The sequence below is a fragment of the Antechinus flavipes genome, chromosome 4, assembly GCF_016432865.1.
Source record: "Antechinus flavipes isolate AdamAnt ecotype Samford, QLD, Australia chromosome 4, AdamAnt_v2, whole genome shotgun sequence".
NCBI classification, from domain to species: Eukaryota; Metazoa; Chordata; class Mammalia; order Dasyuromorphia; family Dasyuridae; genus Antechinus; species Antechinus flavipes.
This window is the reverse complement of record NC_067401.1, coordinates 131323763-131345105: the sequence shown is the minus strand read 5'-3', so window position 1 is coordinate 131345105 and position 21343 is coordinate 131323763. Positions and strand designations below refer to the sequence as shown.

Genomic DNA, 21343 nt, shown 5'->3' with positions numbered 1-21343 from the left:
ATATTTAAAGAACTCATGTCACTGCTTATGTAACTGAAAACGCACAACTATCAGGAAAGGAATGGTAGAAACTAAAGCAAGGTTAAGGCAAATTTCTGCACCCAAGCTCCTAGCATGTGAATGAATATTGCTTGCAGATACCCTACTTGGCCACTCTTATCAATAATTCCCACAGGAGCTTCACTCAAGATCAAAGCAATAGCAAAATCTCCGCCACAAGAGGGGAAGATCTGAAAGGGACTCCAGGGAATACCTGATTTGGCTCCTTTTTTGAATACCAAGTCCACATAAAGCCAAACCACAAGGCAGGTCAGCAACAGGAATAAAGATAGGGTTGTTCATTCAGTATCATTCAAATCGTTACAAAAATATTACCTGGATTGAAAAATGACACCTCTTCTCCCAACAAAGACTAGAAGGAGAAGTAAACCAAGAGAGGACTGCATCCAGTCTCATGAGGCGTGACATCTGAGCCATAGGGTACCCAACTATGCTTTCCTGTTTATAATGTGCCAAGCACTGTTCTAGGTGCTAGGGATGCAAATATAAAAATGAAACAATTTCTGTGTTTAAGATTACATCTGATTGAAAGAGACAAACATGTAAACATGCATAAAAAATAAAGACTATTACAAGGTAAATTTCTTGAGAATACACTAGAAGCTGGGTGGGACAAAGGGGTAGCAGAAAAAGTTTTCTATTGAAAGTGGGTTTTAAAGGAAACAACATGATGAAGTAGGAGCACATTTCAGGCATAGAGGGCATACATTACAAAGACAGAAGAGGGTATTAGGGCTTGAGAAACAGCAAGAAGACTAGTCTGGTTGGAAGACATACTCAAAGACTACATAATATGGTTGGAAATTAAGCTGGAACCAGACAAGAATTTGAAAGATAAACAGAAGCTTGCGATTGATCCTAGAGGAAATAAACCACTAGAATTGACTGAGCAGAGGAATAACATGGTTAGAATTATGCACTCTAGAATATCACTTTGACAATTGTATGGAGGATGGACTGGAAAGGGGAAAGACTCGGGGCAGAGAAATGAATTAGAAAGTTTTATTAGATCAGGCAAGAAATACTAAAGACCTGCACTAGAGTGGTAGCTATGTGAGAATTCAGTCAATAAGCATTTATTAAGCCCCTATATACTAGGCACTGCTAAGTGGAGATTCAAAGAAAGGCAATCTCTGCCCTGCAAAGAGCTCACAATCTAATTGGGGAAGCAACCTGTAGACATCCTTGTACAAACAAGCTAGAGACAAGATAAGAGGAAATAATCAACAAAGAAAAGGCACTAGAAATAAGAGGGATTAGAAAAGCTTCCTGAAATAGGTGGGATTTTGGCCAGGACTTGATGGGAACCAGAGAAGCCAAGAGATAGAAATGAGGAAGAAGCACTGCAGGAATAAAAGATAGCAGAAATGTCAGGACCTGGAAGATGGAGTATCTTCTTTAACAAAGAGTAAGGAGATCAATGTCACTGGATCTCAGAGTATGTTGAAGGGTTGGAGGGGGGAGAGTAAGTTATAATACTGGAAAGAAAGGGTTGGGAGTGCTAGGTTATGAAGGGCTCTGAATGCCAATCAGAGGATTTTATATTTGATCCTAGAAGCAATTGGAAGTCATTGAAATTTATTGGATAAGGGAGTGAGAGAGTGCAGGAGGGACGTGTTTTAGAAAAAATCACTTTCATTCACTTGTTTTTCTTTTTCTTTTTTTTCTCTCATGATTTTTCCCTTTAGTTCTGATTTTTCTCCCGCAATATGATCCATAAAGAAATATGTATTTTAAAAAATTAATGGATATGTGTAGACAGAAAAAAAAAAAGAAAATCACTTTGGCAGCTGAATGGAGGATGAACTCAAATGGGGAAGTCTTTGACAGGCAGGTCAGTCTCCTATTGCAACAGTTCAGGTGTGAGTAGATGAGGGCATGCACAAGTGTGGTAGAAGTATCAGAAGAGAAGGGAACAAATTTAAGAGACACTACAAATGTGAAAACAGGTCTGGGTAAAACACTGGATAGAAGGTAGGGATTAGGAGGCGGGAGTAATGAGAAGTCAAGGATGACACAGGTCTGGAGAACTGGGAACAAGGCACCTTTGACAAAAAATAGGGAAGTTTGGAAAGGGGAGGGCTTGAGGAGAAAGATAATGAGTTCAGTTTTGGAGATGTTAAGTTTCAGCAGTCTATCAGCACTCAACTCAACGTCTCTAATAAGCAATTGGAGATGAAAGACTGGAGGTCACTTAGATAAGTGAGATAATGTGGGAGGTAGAAACAAGATTTGGTAATGGACTAAATATGCAGGGGGAAGAAAGGAGTCAAGAATACCATAAGATTGTAAAAAAGGGTAGCATCTTTGGCTGCTTCATGGTAATTTGGAAACCAAATAGGTTTTGGATAAAAGATACATTTAGTTTTGGACATAAGCCTGAGAGGTTTCCGAGATGACATACATAAAATGTCCAATAGGCAGATGAAGTTGTGTCAGTGGAGCTCAGGAGACATGATGGGACTGATTACACAGATTTGGGAATCATCTGCATGGAAAAAAGAATTAAACCCATGGGAGCTGATGAGGTCACAACCAAGTGAGAGAATATAAAAGAAAGAAGGTAAGAGCATAGGGGTCCAGAAGAGAGCCTTGGAATATAATTTAAGAAATAATGATGAATGTTGGAGGGGATGTGGGAAAATTGGGACACTGATGCATTGTTGGTGGAGTTGTGAATGAATCCAACCATTCTGGAGAGCAATCTGGAATTATGCCCAAAAAGTTATCAAACTATGCATACCCTTTGATCCAGCAGTGTTACTTCTGGGCTTATATCTCAAAGAAATATTAAAGAAGGGAAAGGGACCTGTATGTGCCAAAATGTTTGTGGCAGCCCTGTTTGTAGTGGCTAGAAACTGGAAATTGAATGGATGCCCATCAACTGGAGAATGGCTGGATAAATTATGGTATATAAATGTTATGGAATATTATTGTTCTGTAAGAAATGACCAGCAGGATGAATTCAGAGAGGCTTGGAGAGACTTACATGAACTGAGGCTGAGTGAAATGAGCAGAACCAGGAGATCATTATACATTTCAACAACGATACTGTATGAGGATGTATTCTGATGGAAGTGGATTTCTTTGACAAAGAGACCTAACTAAGTTTCAATTAATAAATGATGGACAGAAGCAGCTACACCCAAAGAAAGAACACTGGAAAATGAATGTAAACTATTTGCATTTTTGTTTTTCTTCCCGGGTTATTTTTACCTTCTGAATCCAATTCCCTCTATGCAACAAGAGAACTGTTTGGTTCTGCAAACATATATTGTATCTAGGATATACAGCAACATATTTAACATATATAGGACTGCTTGCCATCTAGGGGAGGGAGGGGAAAAAACGAAACATAAGCGAGTACAAGGGATAATGTTGTAAAAAAATTACCCTGGCATGGGTTCTGTCAATAAAAAGTCATTATAAAATAAAATTTCAAAAAAAAAAAAAAAAGGAATATAATTTAAGGAATACAATATGGAAGTTGAACCAACAAAGATGACTATAAAGGAATGGTTGAGACAGGCAGGAGAACCAAGAGAGAATATTTCAAAATCTCAAAAAACAAAAAACAAAACAACAACAACAAAAAAAACAATGCTACAGACAAACCAAGAAGGGTAAGATGAGGTCATCAGATTAAGCAATTAAAAGATCTTTGTTAAATGGATATACAACCTGAATGTTAAAAGATCTTGCCATTAAAAAAAATTTCACAGTTATAAGTATGATAAGAAAGAATTAACCAAACAAGGAATAGAGACAATTACAAAATAAAACAGATTAATTTTAATTACATGAAATCAAAAAGCTTTTGCACATACAAAATTAAGGTCCGTAGGATAAGAAGAGAAAGTGATCAAATAGAAACAAATGTTTGTGTCATATTTCCCAGATAAAGGTTTGGTGTTTTAAGATGTGAAAGCAATCATGGTCTTGATGATGATAATGATGATGATTACAATGATAAAAAAAAAAAAGTTAGGTTTAAAATATGCATTACCTATATTAATTTGTTTAATTCCTAAGTATCATGTAATATAGCTATGATATAGCTATTAGAGGTAATCCTGTGCTGGTTTTACAAATTCAAAAATATATAATTTAGTGACATGAAGTGATTTTCTCTAAGTCATATAGCTTCTGAGTATGAGATGGGTTGCAAAAAAGATCCTTTCTAAATCAAAGTCCAATTTTCTATTACCCCTATTTTGCAGATTTTTTGTGATATAACACCTCAAAGATAAACTCTCTCTCTTTCTCTACCTATCTCTCTTTGTCCCTCTCTGTCTCTCTGTCTTTCTCTTTTTCTCTCTCTCTTACTGAAAGAATTAAAATATTGAGGAAAATATGCTTAAATATTCCCTATGCTGCTTATATGAAAATTTTGGCACCTAGTAAGAAAAACAGATTTATATTATGAAGCATCCTTTAAATAGAAGAACCCACTAAAAGTAATTTTCCATAACAACAAAGGAGCTGTGATAGTTTATCAGAATTTATTTATGGCAGTAATGTCCTATTATACATATAATTGTCTCTTTAAAAATATTAAACATTTTAAAAGGGAAAAAAGATATGAAAGCAATAGAAATATATAAGACCAAAAGCCATTCCCTAGGAGAGCCATGTGTGAAAGTGCATGAACAAACAGCTCTCTATTGAATAATTACAAGTTATTAAAAACCACAAAAAAGAATGGTCCAAATCACCAATAATAAGAGAAATCAAACCAAAACAACCCCAAAGTTTCACTCCACACTCTGAAAATAGCAAAAATAGCCCAAAAAATGGCAACAATGTTAGGATTGTGGAAGAACAGGCAAAATAATATACTGTGGATGGATCTGTGAAATTGTACATCCATTTGGAAAATAATTTGGAAATATGTAAAAATAAACTAAAAAGTCAATAACTTTTGAATCTGAAACTATTACTAATAATAGTTTTAGAGGGTATTAATACCCCCCAAAGAAGTCATTGATAAGAAAGTCCCTAAATAGTCCAAAATACTTATAACAGCACTTTGTATGGTAACTAAGAACTGGAAACAAAGTAGCTGCCTACCAACTGGGGAATAGCTAAACAAATGGTGGTGGCACATGAAAATAATGGAATAGAACTATGCTATAAAAAAGTGATGTTAGTGATAAATACAAAGAAGCATGTAAATATCCACACTAACTGACTGATACAGAGTAATATAAGCAGACCCAAGAAAATAATATACACAATTACTTCAATGTAAATAGAAAGACCCACCAAAAATTCAATAGTAAAGGTAACAAAATTATAAAGAACAAACAGGAGTGAACTGAAGAGATAAGAGAAGATTCCTGAAAACTACCACTTTGCGCAGGTGGGAATCTCCAAAGGTGTTACACACTGGACTTTTTTTGGGACCTTTTCAAAGTATCAATCATTGTGTTGATTTTCTTTTCACTTAAAAAAATACCATTTATTATATGAAACCATATATTATATGAAATTATTTGAAACATATAATTATGGTGATAAGAGAAATAGAACATAAAAATAGACATTTCTTTTAAAAAAGTGATCCTTGATAATCTTACAGAGGAGTTCTATTAAGTATTAAGATCAGAAGTCAAATTGGAAGGAGTTGAAAAGTGAGGGAGAAGAAAGGAAGTAAAAGCAGTAAGTGCAAACAGTTGTTTCTAGGAGTATGAGAAAGAAGAGATACAAAAAGCAATGACAGGATCTAGTAAGAGTTTTTTTCAGAATCAGAAAGATGGTGACTTGGGCAAGTTTGTAGGCAGTGAGAAAAGAACCAGTATATAGGAAAAGACTGAAGACTAGGGGCAGGAGCAGAATGATCAAGGCAGCAATCTATGGGAGAAGATGGGAGGGGATGAAATCAAGGGCACATGGAGAAGGGCCAGCCTTTGTGAGAAAAGCTGCCTCTCTTCTGAGAGAGTAAAGAAAAGAGTTGGGGATGAGGTCAGTAGGTTTTGAGTTGTAGAGAGGGGGACAAGAGAGAGTTCATGATGAATGGGTTCTATTTTCTCAGTAAAATAGAAGGAAAGGTCCTTAGAAAAGAGGGTGGGGGAGGCGTGGAAGGCTCGAGTAGAAAAGAGGTTTATAACAGCTTCTTTAACAACAATGGAGAATGGGACAGGGAATCATTCAGGGGGGAGGAAATGGATGGCTTTCAGGAGGTGAGTTAAGGGCTAGTAGAGATTAGATAACATAAATTTTTAGTGGATCCACTGACCTCAGTCTCATGATTTCCTCCAGTTCCATTGAGTAGCTTAAGAAGAGAGGAAGTAGAGGTTTGCTAGCCTTCCAATTCTTGATGTTAGTAGGAAAATCTCCTTGTCATCATTAACAAAAATGGGGCAAGGAAAGGCTGATAAGTGAAGGGATTATTTATTTTAATTTTAAATTCTATAAAGGCAATGAGTCAATATTAACCTCTTCCTCATCACAGTAGATGAGTGGTATAGGGGAGGCTATTAAGGACTGCTCTGACACTTAAATCCCTGATCTTATTTTAAAGAAAATGTTTTGTATCTATCTGTTTCCTCCACTATGGAGTATCAATTCCTCGAAGGCAATTTCACTCAACAAACATAAATAAAATGAAACTACTCTTGCTCTCTAAGAATTAACATTTCAGTGGGATGAGAAGAAAAAAGCAATCAGGATAGACTTCCAGTGGGAAGCCCTAGCTGTGAAATGAGAGGAAGAACATTAAAATCATTTGCCTTCATCAGCAGTCTCTCTCTTTAACTGGACTATGCTTTTTTGTATTCCCAGTGCTTAATATAGTGTCTGATAGGTGCTTAATGTTTACTGACTGAATGACAGGACTCATTTCCCAGAGTACCAAAAATGCAACCCTCCCCACTGGTTAACTCTCTTATCCCTTTACCCTTTACTCTCTCTGATCCCAAACTATCAGAAGAGCAACTCCACAGTCTCTAACCTGTGTGACCAGTTAGATCATCTCCACCAACCTTAATGCTACCACCCTCCACCCCCAATGTTCTTCTCTGTCTGCCCCTTTCACTTTACCCTCTGGGACTACAGCTCTACTTCCTTCATATTATACCTACTCCTTCCATCTGACTCACGCCTGGCTCCTTCTAGAAGACAATGTATCTCTTTTTTTTTTTTTTAATTTTTTATTTAATAATTACTTTATATTGACACTCGTTTCTGTTCCGATTTTTTTTTCCCCTCTCTCCCTCCACCCCCTCCCCTAGATGGCAAGCAGTCCTTTATATGTTGGATATGTTGCAGTATATCCTAGATACAATATATGTTTGCAGAACCAAACAGTTCGAAGTCAATGTATCTCAAGCCTTCTAGTCAAGTACTAATTGTACATTCTAACATATTTTAACTTACCATTATTGACTTGAATAGTCACCACTCAGCAACCTATTCTCCTGTGAGGTTCACTCTATCCAAATTTATCACCCACTCCAGATCCTAATGGCTGTTACTGACCAACTACTAGGTCATTCTTGCTCCTCAATAACTTCAGTGCCTAGATTCTAGCTCCCCTCCCCAACCTAAATGGAATGTTAGGGTACTTCAACATATATGCTCATGTTCACTCAAATACTCTAATTCAATTTCTCAATCTAATTTACTCCAAAAACCTGTTGTTCTTCCATTTCAGCTCAATTACACAAAAAATGGTCACATTCTTGATCTTGCTATTATTTACAAGGACTCCAAAATTCCTTTATCTGAATACAATCCCTCAAGATTCTGTCTTTCCTTATACCTCACTTTTCCCAAACTTACCCTTGTCCTCATTATGACCTGAAATTTCTCCACCCCATTGTATTTTATCAGGCCATTTTATCACATCTCTGGCTATACTCTTTTCCCTTTATAATCTCATCTCCTTAGCGAAGCAATTCAACTCTATACTATGCTTCACTTTTAAAACTGCTTGCTTCCTTGTTCTGTGATCCTTCACATCTTGCCAAACCCCAAGCCTAGATTTCTCTTTCCACCCACCTCTTCAGAACTGGAGGAAGTCTTTAAATCATGGCTACTGGTTTCACTTTATATTTTATATTTATATCAGCCAACTGGCCCTCACTACAGATCTTTTACTCCTATTTAATTCTCTACCCTGGGTCAGCTGGGTCTGGAGGACCTGAGAGGAGCTAAATTCAAATCTGGATCAGATATTTACTAGCTGTGTGACCCTGAGCAAGTCACTTAACCCTGTTTGTCTCAGTTTCCTATAAAATAAGAAATGGCAAACCACTTCACTATTTTTGCCAAGAAAACTCCAAATGGGTCACGACTAATTGTCTAAAAAAAATTCTCTATTTTACTCTCTGATCCTTTCCAAATCATTTCTCAATATTGACAGGACACCTCCATTATCTAAGCTGAGCTCATTGCCCCATTTATCTTCAACACTCAAAAAATTGAAATTGTTAACTGAGAACTTCCTTTTCCACATCTCATAGGGCCTTGACTTCATCTCCCACCTTTCCCTCCTTCCCTTATGAAAAGATGGCACTCCAAGATCGACTCCTCTACTTGTACCCCTGATCCTATCATCCCTTCTTATATTCTCCCAATCCCAAATATCATTCCTCTCTCTAATCTTCAACATTTCCTTATCTATTGTTTCCTTCCCTGTTGCCTAGAACCGCCCCCCCCCAGTCTCTGCCCTCCTTTAGAAAAGCCCTCACTAGAACCTTCTATTCCTGTTCCATCCCTCCTGCTCTCCTAAACTTTCCCCTCTTTCTCAAATTCCCTGAGAAACCTCACTAATTCCTCTCCTTTCGTTAACTTTTTATTCCCTTTAAGTCTATCTAGCTTTAGATTTCATTACTCACCTGAAACTAGTCTCTTCCAAATTCATCTCTAATCTTTTAAAGCCTGCCAAACAGTTTCTTCTCTGTTCTCATCCTTCATGACCTTCTGAAACTTTTGCCACTGCCGAACACCTTCCAGATCCCCTAGTGCTTACCTAATCCTTGTCAGATTCTTTTGCTGGATTTTTATCCAGATCATACTTTAATTGTAAATTTATCCCAAGGCTCTCTGCAGGATACTCCTCTCTTTGCACACTCTTATTTGGTAAGCTCATCGGCCCTCATGGGTTTAGTTTTACCAAATGGCTTCCAGATTGATAAATCCAGCCTTAGACTATCTTCTGAGCTCCAATCCAGAATCACCAACTATCTAAACATTTTAAAAGAGATATTCCAAATATATCTCAAACTCAACAAAATGAAAGCAGAACTCATTATCTTTCCCCAGAAAACTCTCTTCCAAGCTTTCCTATTACTGCATAGGCAACTACAACTTCCAGAACCAGAACCTCAGTATCCTCCTGGAATGTTCACTCTCAATCATCTCCACAAATTTTACTGTTTCTATCTCTGCACCTCTTCATCCACACCAATCCTAGCACAAACTCTTATTACTTCTTGATTTTAATATTGCCATAGCCTTTTTAATCTCCTTGCCTCAGGCCTTTCTCGATACTCATTATCCCAAATCACCAATATTAACTCTAGAACCCAATATAAATTATTTGATGTAACACTTAAAATTCTTTATAACCTAGCCCCTTCCATCTTATTGTTCATTACTCGGGTCCCTATAAACTGCAATCTAACTAAACTGAACTACTAGCTTTGCAGCAAGTCGGTCAGAGAGCACATGAAGAAAAGTAATGTGCAACAAATTTGGAAAGATAGGCTGAAGCTAGATCATGAAGGACTTACTTTTGAAGGCAGAAAAGTTTGTATTTTCTCTTTAAATGTAAGAAAAAGCCTCTAAAGCTGAGTAGAGGAGTGATAAGATCATACCTGTGCTTTAGGAATATCAATCTGGCAGCTATGGAGAAGATGGGAGGGGCTTGAGGCAGGGAGACTAAGAAGTTACTGTCCTAGCCCAAGGAAAAGATTATGAGGGCCAAAATGAAGGTGATAGCTATAAGCAGAGGAAAAAACATCAAAATATGTTATGGAGATAAAATCAACAAGATTTGTCAATGGATTACAGGTGAGGAAGAGGGAAGAACTGAAGACAATGCTGACATTTTGAACTTTATGTTATTGGAAGAATGGCAGTGCTTTTAACAAATAAAGAGAAAAGGAAGATAGTATTATGGGGGAGAGGAGAAGGTGAAGACAATGTTTTAGGTATGATGAATTTAAGACATCCATGTGTGCCTGAATTCCAGCTGGGAGACTAAGGCTACATCTACTTATTATCCACAAAGAGATGACAATTGAATCCAAGATAACTCATGAGATCACCAAAAGGGGAGAAAAGGACATTTGGCCCAGGACAGCACCCTGATATATACCAACAGCTAGGAGATATGAGAGGTACAAGGATGATGATCCAGCAAAAGAGACTGAGAGGGAACAGCCAAGAAAGGGCTGGAAAAGTAGGAAAAAATGTCATGAATGGTCAGAAAGGAGAGTGTACCTAGGAGGAAGAGAGATCAAGAGTAGCAAATGCTGCAGAGAAATCAAGAATGAAGATTGAGGCCACTGGGTTGAGCTAATAAGAGAGCACTAGGAATCCTGTTTAAAAAAAAAAAAAAAGTTTCAGTTTCAGTGATGAGAGACTGGGAAGTGAGTGGGAGATGATAAGAAAGTGGAAGTAAAGAATGTAGATCGCTTTTTCTAGGGAGTCTGGCTGCTAAAGAATAAGGCCTTTCTATCTTCAGAGCCTATTACAGTGCCTATTATATAAAGTGTCCCAAAAGTCTTAATGCAATTTTTAAGTTATTAAAGCTTAGACTGAACTAAGATTTTTGCAAGAGCAAGTGGTCAGATTATTGGAGGCATCTATTCTACGCTTGTATGAGATTTAAAGAGGCGTAGAGAGGAAAAATGATTTGTCCAAGATATCAAAGACATTAAATCTCTAGTCATAACTTTAATTCAAGTCCTCCAACTCCACACATGAAACTACCAAAATTTAATTTGTTTTGATCTCATCTTGCCCCATTGCCTCACCTCCAATAAGAAAGAACAAGGCTTCTAATTTAGGAGAGCAAAGAGAACGAGTTCTGTAAGAAATGGTCAATGCCTTACAACAGCATCCTCTGCTGAATGTGTCACTATATCCCTACCTCCCCTAACTCTCAAACCAGTAGTTGTCAAAATATGGTTTATTGTCTGATCTTTTCCAGGATCAAGGTTTATAATGTCTACTTTTGCTTCTGTTTTTATTTACATAGGAAGTAACTGCTCTCTTGTCAAAAGTAACACCCACCTTTGCTGGGAAGGATTAAACTAGTCAAGAGCAGGGGAACTGTGGACTCCAAGGATCTCAAATTGGGAAAACTGAAAACTTCTCCACTAAGCCAGGGATATAAGTAGTATGCACACTTTAGATATCTTGCATAAGATCAATTAACAGTTCTCAAGAGGCTTCCCCCTCAAAAAGGCAATTTAATTAGTTGCCTTCCTATCTCACTACTAGAAAGAAGTAAGGGATTCCACTTGAGGGAAGAATTAGGGAAGTGGGTGTCAGGTATCAGACATCAACAAACCAAATTTCTTCTGCCTAGACTCACTGATGTCACCAGAAACCAGCCACTATCCATCTACTTTCACAGTTTATGTAGCCACAGGAAACATAACTCAAAGTTCTCAAAGTTCTCTCAGTATCTAAAGACCTAGAGGATTGTAGCTTCTTGTAGAAACTATATAGCTAAACAATAAAGTCTTAGCACAGCAATGATATTAAAACAAGCAAGCAAACAAATAAATAACAAGAAAATGGGTAGTGAAGCTAAATGAAATTCAAAGAACTTCACCTCTATCACCTTGGTCTCAAATTTTCTTAAGATTTAAGAAAGGTAAATTCTTAAGAAGGTAGGGAATGCATGTTATTTTCATATCCCATTCCTCCCAGAACTCTTCCTTCACACAAGAGATAATAAACACTTAAAAATAAATAACACCCAAAATGATATCTGTTGCAGATGGACAATTCAGTTGTGAGCCAAGTAAGGAAATAAAGAATAAGAGATACATGGTCCACTAGGAATTCTGACAAATCACATCCTTTAATATTTTATTTTCTTGTATCTACCATAGTTTTGTTGTTGTTGCTATTGTTGGGGATTTTTGGTGTAGCCCTTAGAATACATATTAATTTATTCCATTCACCATCTTATATGGCAAAGTTCATGGTTCACCGAAACAATTATAGTGGTAACATCAAATATCACTGATCACAGATCACCATAAAAGTTATAATAATGAAAGAGTTTGAAATATTGCAAGAATTACCAAAATTTAATACATTTTTGGGAAAAATTCTACCAGTTTTAATCCCCTTCAACTGGTGGCTCCATAATTTGATTTTCATAATAATTCTACTCCTCTAAGACCCATGTCCAGAGCAACTAAGGGAATTCCATTACCACAAGTATACACATATACACTCACACACACACAAACTAAAAATTTTTATACAATAAACCAATTGTGTAATTATTCCTATACACCTCTTTCGCCTTGAATTTTCCCTAACACACCTTTTAATCTAGTTCATTCTAAAAGGATACTGAATATTTAAAGAACCTTTAAGATACTGGATTTAAGTGTGTTTGAAGTGTCAATAATCAATGTGTCCTGCAATTCACAATTAATTTTCATGGCTAGCCATGTTCTTCATGGATGCTTATTTTTTACTGTTATTGTTTTTTAATAATTTGCTTAGAAAAAGTGCCTTCTCAAAATCTAATTTCTACATTAGAGAAATATCTTCTTGCTCAAAGACCCAAGTCCTGACTCCAGAAGACTTGATACCAAAAATCAGTAATGGGGAAGACAAGCAAAGGTAAGATTCATATCTGATGAGCAACTGGGAGGAAAAGGCAGAACTAGGAAAAATGGAAACTCCCAATTATGTAAGCCTCAAGCCATTTAAAAAGCTTTACTCTATATAGTGCCTTAAAAGAAAAGCCCTTCAGCCTCAAATCTTCTTTTCATGAATGGGAAAGAGTTGTTTTTAAAAGGAATTCTGGTTATTGTTAACAGTCTTCCCTTTTCCCCTACAAAATAAAAACAAAAACAAGCTGCAATGAAGATGCTGGAAACTTCAAAATGGAAGCCAAACCCCACTGAATTCACAGCAACTCAGAAAAATAGGGGAACAATCCAGTCCCAATTCCACACTATTCAGATACCCTCAATATGCTTCCTAATATGTAATACAGAACCTATAGAGCATGCAAAGCTATAAAATGAACACAAGAAGCTAAAAAATAACTCTCGTTATGATCCCAAATGCTTCCAATAAGGCTCAAGCTACACCTCAGATAAAAGAGCAAGAAGGATCGAAGGATTTAAATTATTCAACCATTATGGATCACAACTCATGTAGCAATATATGCCCTAGGGCAGAGACCCTGCTCTTGGAGACATACATTTTAGGTAACCTGAGTTAGACAAAATAAGCCCAGGAGATCTGGATTACAATCTCTCAAGAGACCTGGGGAACTGACTGAGCCAAGGTCTAACTGTTATACTTAATGTTTCTCAATTATTCCATGTGTGTGTCTTGAGAAGCAAAGTTGCAGAGTAGAGAGAGCACTGGACTTAGAAGGAAGTCCTGGATTTGAATTCACCTCAGACATATACTAGCTATGTAATCCTGAGCAACTGACTTTAAAAAGTTCTATGCCTCAGTTTCTTCAACTGAAAAATGGGGATAACAGCTTTCTATACATCACAAGATTGTCATGAGGCTCAAATAAGGATTGTATACATAAAGAGATTTGCAAATACTAAAGCATTATGCAAATATTAGTTAAATTGTCTTTCCAGTTATAAACTGAGGTTTAGGAACATGTTTTGTATTTCTTTGAATCCTCCACAATATCCTGGTAAAGTATAAAGCATATGATAATACCTAGTTCGTTAAATGGAATTCTAGCCCACTGATGGGATTAACGGTCAATTCCAGGAGAATCTGAAGTTGATTTAAACGAATTATCTAGGTGTTCACAATCTTCTTCCCAACCTTGGACTCCATAGGAATCAGGAGTGGTGAAGAAACAATGAGATTTTTAACACTTTGCAGGTAAAAAGGTTTAATGAAAAGCGACTACAATGAGCTCTGGAAATTAGTGAGGCTGTTGGCTGCCAGTCACAAGTAATGGAAGTGGCTTTACACTAAATAGAAAGCTTGGGGGGAGAGGAGGGGAATAGACAAGAGAAAGGGAAGATAACAAAAGAAATTAGGCAGTAGCAAAAAAATGACTCAAGTGCTGGTGGGCACAGGGATATACAGGGAAAGCTTATCCAACCAACTGCTATTGTTTAAAAACACTGTCAGACATGGGCTGTCCAATTCTCAAATAACCCATTGCTCAAAGAAGCAGTTGTCATAATCTTAAGAATTCTCCTACTTATAATAATAGCTAACAATAGCAACTAACATTTTCATGGTGCTTACTATGTGCTGGGCATTGAAGTAAGGGCTCCACAATTATCTCATTTTGATCCTCAAAACAATCCTGAAAGGTAGATGCTATTATCATCACTCTCATTTTACAAATAAGGAAACTGAGGCAGACAGCAGTTAATTGATTTTCCCAGAATCATACAGCCAGCAAGTGTCTGTGGCCGAATTTGAACTCAAGATAGATCTTCCTGACTCCAGGCCCAGAAATCTATGATTGTCCTACCTAGCTGCCTCTACTAATAAGTAGATGTTAGGCTTAAGGACAGATGATAGTATATAATCCAAGAGCATTTATTATCACTGGAGCCTATGTGTTAGCCACTGGGGATACAAAGACAAAAACTTATTTTCTATTGAAAGCATGAGAGTGGGGGAATAAGGGTGAGGAGAGAGATGGAGGGAAAGGCCAAAAACTTAATAAAAGTACATAGGTCTCAAACAGGAGAGATCGCTTGAAGTAACCTTAAAGTAAGGAAGAGAGAGATTCTAAGACTTGAAGTTAGAAAGGATACTCCATGTATCAGAGATAGCTTGTACATAGGCAATGAGAAGGAAATAAAATGCCCTATTGGAAGAACAGCAAGAAAACAAAGGACTACCTACAGGTACTAAATTCACTAATAGAATCTAGCCTATTTTAAAAAGTTGCACCATTATACTACACAAACATTTAACTACAAAAATGTTTTTTTTAATATTTTTAATATAAATTTTTTAAATAAATAAATTTTAAAATAAAATCCTACGAGGTAAATGCTTATGAAGGTTAAAAGGTCTTTAACAAAGCAATATACTGAATCATAGTGCTTTAAAAAAAAAAAACCTTAAATATCATCTGGTCTAATCCTACTATCTGCAGATGAGGGAAACTGAGGCCCCAAAAGGTTACAAATCCAGCCAAACAGCTGGTTGGTGTCAGGGATGGGACAACATAAACCCAGAGAGATCTTTTATTATTTCCCAAGAGCTTAACACAGTGCCTGGCACATTGGAGACAATAAACATGTATGGAATTGAATTGAACTGACATCTAACACCTTCTTCTCATACAACTCAGTAGGGATGTTATGTAAAAAATCCTATCGCTTCAATCTATCACCTAAGAAATTGTCATCAAAATTATAAGTCTGCTGTGTTTTCTACACTCAAAGTAAAAATGATATAGTAAAAAGAATGGTAGAATTGGGACTTGGATTCAAATCCTACCTTTACTGTCTACCACTTTAGAGACTAAGTAAATCACTACCTTCTCAAAGATACAATATCATTTATAAAAGAATTCAACTACATAGCCTCTTATGTCCCATGTAGCTCCAATCCTCCAAATCTCTCCTTATATTTATGAGAACCTGAGTAGATTAGCACCATGTCTATCCTACCCTTGGAGTGAATACCTCTCCACAGTCCCAGGATGGGAAGAAGGCAAGCTAAATATGCCTTTCTTTTCTAAATTAACCCATTCTTTTCTAGACCAGAGGCATTCCTGCAAGTGGAAGGAGCTATTATTTACTAGTTTCAAAGTCTAAAGCCTAATAATAACAATAATAATTAATATTTACATAATGCTTACTATGTGCCAGGCATTCCGCTAAACACTTTAAGATTCCAATCATATTTCATTCTCACAACAATTCTGGGAAGCCAATGCTATTGGGGCGGGGCAGGGGGGAGAGTGAGGCTGAGGCAATTGGGGTTAAGTGACTTGCCCAAGGTCACACAGCTAAGGAATGAGATTAGATTAGAATTCTGACTCTCTAATCTAATCTCATTCCTCAAACTCAGCAGGAACCTGACCATGACTATCCTGTGTTATTGGGCTTCAGAGGACATTTTAAAAATGAGCCTAGGGGGTTAAAGGCTGACAGGTATTAGATTTGTTGTTGCTATTGTTAAGTTGTTTCAATTGTATCTGACTCTGTGACCAAAATGGGGGTTTTGTGAAAAAGATTCTGGAGTGGTTTGTCATTTCCTTCTCCAATTCATTTAAGGAATTGAGGAAACTGAGACAAAATGGTTAAATGACTTGCTCAAGATCACATAGATAATGAATGTCTGAAATCAAATTTGAACAAGTCTTCCTGACTTGAGATCCAACACTAAACCACTAGGTCACTTAGCTTCCCTAAATTACCCGGACTCAAATTAGTGGGCCCTGACAAAACCCATAACCACAAACACTTGAACTGCAATGCTCCAAAAGGTTTTATGTTAAAAAAAGAACTCACCATAGGGCAAAGTTCTATGATATTCCAACTCTACTTGATAAACTTATAAGAGATGAGATGGGTTTACTTTGGGGGAAGAGCTGAAAAAAAAATTCATGGTATACTCCATTTTTATACCAACAGATTCAGGGTAAAAAGTAACCTATATATTTGTTACATCTCATCTGTGAGCAGTTTTGGAGCACAAAGTTAGGAGTTAGGATTGAATAGAGACCTGCTCTGCCCAGACCCTCCTCTAGTGGTTTCCTGACTTGCCCCTGACTTGCCCCTCCCTTCCATAATCCAGTTTGGCAGGACCCCCAAGGCAGTTTTCAGTCACTATCACTTTTAGGTTCCCAGGAAGTAGAGTGTTTTAGCATCAGGGCAGCTACATAATTGTTCTGGAGATTAGCAGCAGGCCTAAGGCAAAAAAGAAGAAAAGGTTAAAAAAGAATCAACAGGTATGCAGAGCAGAATGTGACTACTAATGATCCATATCCAAGCCAGAGGTCACTAGCCCAACTTGTTGAGGAATGGGAAGATCTGTGACAGAAAAGCTAACAAGTGCCAAAGCATCTCGGTGGACCTCTATTCTACTGGAACTGCAGCAGAAGTGCAAATGACCAGTGTTCTCTCCCAGGCTCTTAGTTTCCTTGAGAACGAGAGACCATTAATTTCCAAATAGAAATCAACACTGTGCAGCTTCTAAGGAAATGTTTACAAGCCATCCTGGGTTGGAGAAAGGCTGCTTTCTTTTCATAACCACTTCATCATCAAAAATTGTTAAGTACCAATTTGTAACAGGGCACAACATAGAAATGAAGTGACATTGAGCTTGGTTTCTACACTCTAATTGCCAATGATCTGCCCTCCCTATCATTGATACCCCAAACTACTTTGTTGGGATGCCAAAGTAAAACATGTTCGGATGAGCACGTATTATAGGTATGAGCGGGAGGGGAAAGTGCACAGAAAATTAAGAAGTATGGCTCACAAGCTTATCCCCACCTGTCCAACCCAGTTGGGGGATGAGAAGAGGCCAGCAGGGAAAGAAGATGCCATTTCATTGAAATTCAGTGAGGAAAGGGAATGCAATTCTCTTGCTACTAGAAGTAGACTAGTTGGACTAGGGAAAAAAAATCCATCACCCCCTTACTAAACCTGATTCACAAAAGCACACTGTCTTATCCCTTAACAAGCAGTGTATATACAGGTAGGAAAGATAAATGAAGAAATTTAAGTTCCAACTGCTATTTCTAAGTAGGGTTACAAATTACTCATCAGAAATAAATACACCGAAGAACTAAAACAAAAATCTATTTTAAAAAGAGAAACCTACCCAATGATAGGAGTCAGACACCAACAGTTATATAAAAGTCAACAGAAACCTAAGAAACAAAATATAACTGTACTGCTTATTAATATTAAGTATTCCTCAAGAAAACTATTATCACCACAAATAATGGCTTAAGATAAGCTAAAGAGCTTCCTGTGACATGAGGGGTCTCCTCTTAGATGCAAATATCAAATATCACAGCCTCAAGGAAACCAAGCTAGTCTTTGGCCTCTATTTTGGATTCCCATGGTCTCTCCCTGAATGGAAAGCCACACCCCCAAAACACCAACAAAAGAGACAAACTTAATGGGCCCCTTAAGAGGGCAATTTCTATTTAGGTAAGTATTCACATAAATAGTTGTAAACAGTTTCCTAAATATATCAGAACTCTAAAGCTATCCACTCTGTAAACACTAGATGCCTGAACCTGTTGCTTTATGGTGAAGCCTCCAGCCCCAACACTCTTGGCTCTCTGGGAGGTACCTAGCTCACTTCCCCTTCCAGGGAGCCAACAGACAGCTGTCCTAGGAGGAGCCATCCCTCAGAGGAAGCTTGGAAAACACTCACGTGCTCTGGGAGGAGGGGGCCAACTCAGGAGCAGACAGTGGAGATAGTGGACTAACCCACCCAGAGTTGTACCTAAAATTGTGCAAATGGATGGAGATGGGAGGGAAGATATTCATAAAAAGGGGCCTGTACCTACAGGAAAAGGATATTATAAATCCTTTTCATGATGAGAGGAAAGAGTGAAGAAGGGAGGTATCCTGTCAATTTACCCCTAAAGGCAGGCAGAATCTCTGCTCAAAGCATGACCCCAAGTCCACAATTTGGGGAAAGGACGGTAAAATAAAGAAGACAGGAAGGGGGAAATGCAGCAGAGAAAAGGGAAGCTAAGCAGAAAGCTCGTGTCCAGGGGGAGGGAGAAAAAAAAAACAGATATGGTGTAATGGAAATATGCTGAGTTAGGCAAACCTGAGTTCAAATACTTAAGACACCCGCTGTGTGACCCTGGGCACGTCACTTCACTTCTGATTGACTTGGTTTCCTCAACTGTAAAAGGGATTGATTAGAGCCCCTATCTTACAAGGCTGTTGTGAGGATCAAAGATATTTGTAAATCGCTTAGCACAATGTCTGGCACATAGTAGGTATGCTTAATAAATTCTTGTTTCCCGCCCTCTCTCCCCCTTCCAGAGTCAGTCCCAAGTCATGGAAAAGTAGTTGAGAGGTCTCAGGCAACTGGTGAAAAAAATTAGGACAGGAGCCAGTTCTCCCTGGCCAGGACAGGTAAAAGCGCACGGTTTCCGGGGGGCGGGGAAGAAGGGGAACGCCCCCCACAGCTGGAGGAGGGGAGGGGCGCAGCGGTCGTAGCCCCGCAGGCGACATCCCCAAGATCAGGAGCCGGTCATAACGCGGACCTCAAGGCCAGGAGCTGGGGGTCGGCCCTGGGTCGCCCCAGTCACTAGGAAAAGGGATAAAGAGGGGCTCGCAGAGGCCTGAGCCGGGCAGGGCAAAGCAGGACGTGCTGCGGGACTCGGAGACTCCCTGCCTGGGCGTAGACAGAGGAGACCCCCTTCTAACCCTGTCGGACTACGGGTCGGGGGAGGGGTCAGACGCCGGGACCCTGGGAGGGGCCAGTGTCCCCTCAACTGGGGTCGGGCGGAGAGGGGGGAGGAGGGATAAAGGAGGGAAGGGAGAGGCCTGGCAGAGTTGAGGCGTGGGCGGGAGCCCACGGAGGTCCCAGGACAGGCTTACTCACCGAGGCTCTGGGACGACGAAGCTGCAGGGGCCGGCTCTGCGGACTGGCTCCGCTCCTCTCCCCCCCGGCAGTGTCCCAGGCTCCGGCCTCCACTTCCGCCTTTCAGCCGCTCCGGATCCGGATCTTCCTATTTTGCCCCGCCCCTCTCCGGTCCCGGGTGACGGACAGGAATTTGAGGCCAATGAGAAGGAGGCTCTCCCGGCACGCCCGCTGAGCCGGCAGGGGGCGATCTCGCGGCGGGAAAAAGGACTTGGGGGTGGGGTATCCTGGGACTTGTAGTTCGTGAAATTGGGCGGAGAGAGGCAACTTGAGCTCCGGAATTGGGGTGGAGCGGGCTGTAGACTAGGCGGGGCCTGAGGATCCCGAGACACTTCAAAGACTTGGGGACCTTAGGGGGGGAAGGCGGACAGGGGCTGGGGCTGGAAGGGATGCATTGTAATTCGTGGGCTATAAAAAGTGTTAAAACAAATAATCAAAAGAGATTGGCCCTCCCAGTATATTTTCTAAAAAGAGCATCGGAGATCTCCCCGGGCCATCTCATCCCACCCTTGCAATTCAATTTAATTCTATAGAAGAAATCCCAGACCCCCGTCTCATTATCCCCCTCAGCAAACGGACGTTGCAGTCTCAGCAGCAGTCTGAGCTGGAAGGAGCCTTAGAAGCCAAGTAGATCAATCCCTTTGTGATTTACAGCTGGAGAAACTGAGGCCAGACTTGCTCGAGATCCCCGAGAGTTACTGGCAGAGGCAGAATTAGAAATCAGGATTCCTGAATGTCGGGGCAAAGGATCATCCAGCATCAATGTACTCCGGGCCCAGGAGAAAGAAGGGGAAAGCTTAATTGTGAGCTGAGGCGGGAAAGGGGAGGGAAATGGGGGGGAACGCCTTTAAAAGGGTTGCAGATGGCTGGGAGGAGATTCCAGAAAGGTAGCTAGAATATCTATACCCCAGGAAAGCAGGTCAGGAAAGCCAACCTCTGTCTCCTGCCACCCAATGGAAAGAATAACCTGGATTTGTTCCGGGACCCCAGATAACCTCAGAAACAACACGTTCCCAAGGAGACTGCCCTCCTAGTGGGGCTTGCAGAGAATGAGTGGCGCTGCGAGCATCTCACAACTCTACAACTCCTCCCCATCGCTAACACCATCTGGTCACTGAGGCACCCGAGCCCCCGCCCCCACCTCCACCCCCCAAGATGCAGAGGAAGGTAGAGACACAGGAATGTGGAGGTGGAGGTTGGGAGGGGTGTAAGTTATAAATATCTAGTGGTGGGTGGGAGTCGGGAAGAAAGGGAGACACAGAAGATCTTAGGCAGATGACATATTCCGTCTCAGACACAGCTGCATTTCAGCTGTGGGACAATGAGAATGGGGTGTGGATTTTACAAGGGGAAGAGGAGTGATGGCGTCTGACAGAGCCCCCTTCCTGCTCTTCTCTTGTCTGTTGGACGGGGGAAAGAGGGCTGTGTCTCTCCCGAGTGCTTTGTAGGGGAAGGTAAGTTAGAGCTTATAATGAGTCCCGGGTGCACTTGTTAA

At 39.5% G+C, this 21343-nt stretch overlaps 1 protein-coding gene across 1 annotated transcript in view; it reads right to left on the bottom strand.

The window, feature by feature from the left end:
• The window catches only part of RAB5C (RAB5C, member RAS oncogene family), a 45775-nt gene extending 25848 nt beyond the window's left edge, over nucleotides 1–19927 (bottom strand). Inside the window, exon 1 of the mRNA XM_051994457.1 lies at nucleotides 19810–19927. The gene's annotated coding sequence lies outside the window, so the exon portion shown is untranslated. The remainder of the gene's footprint in view (nucleotides 1–19809) is intronic.
• Between the last annotated feature and the right edge of the window lie 1416 nt (nucleotides 19928–21343).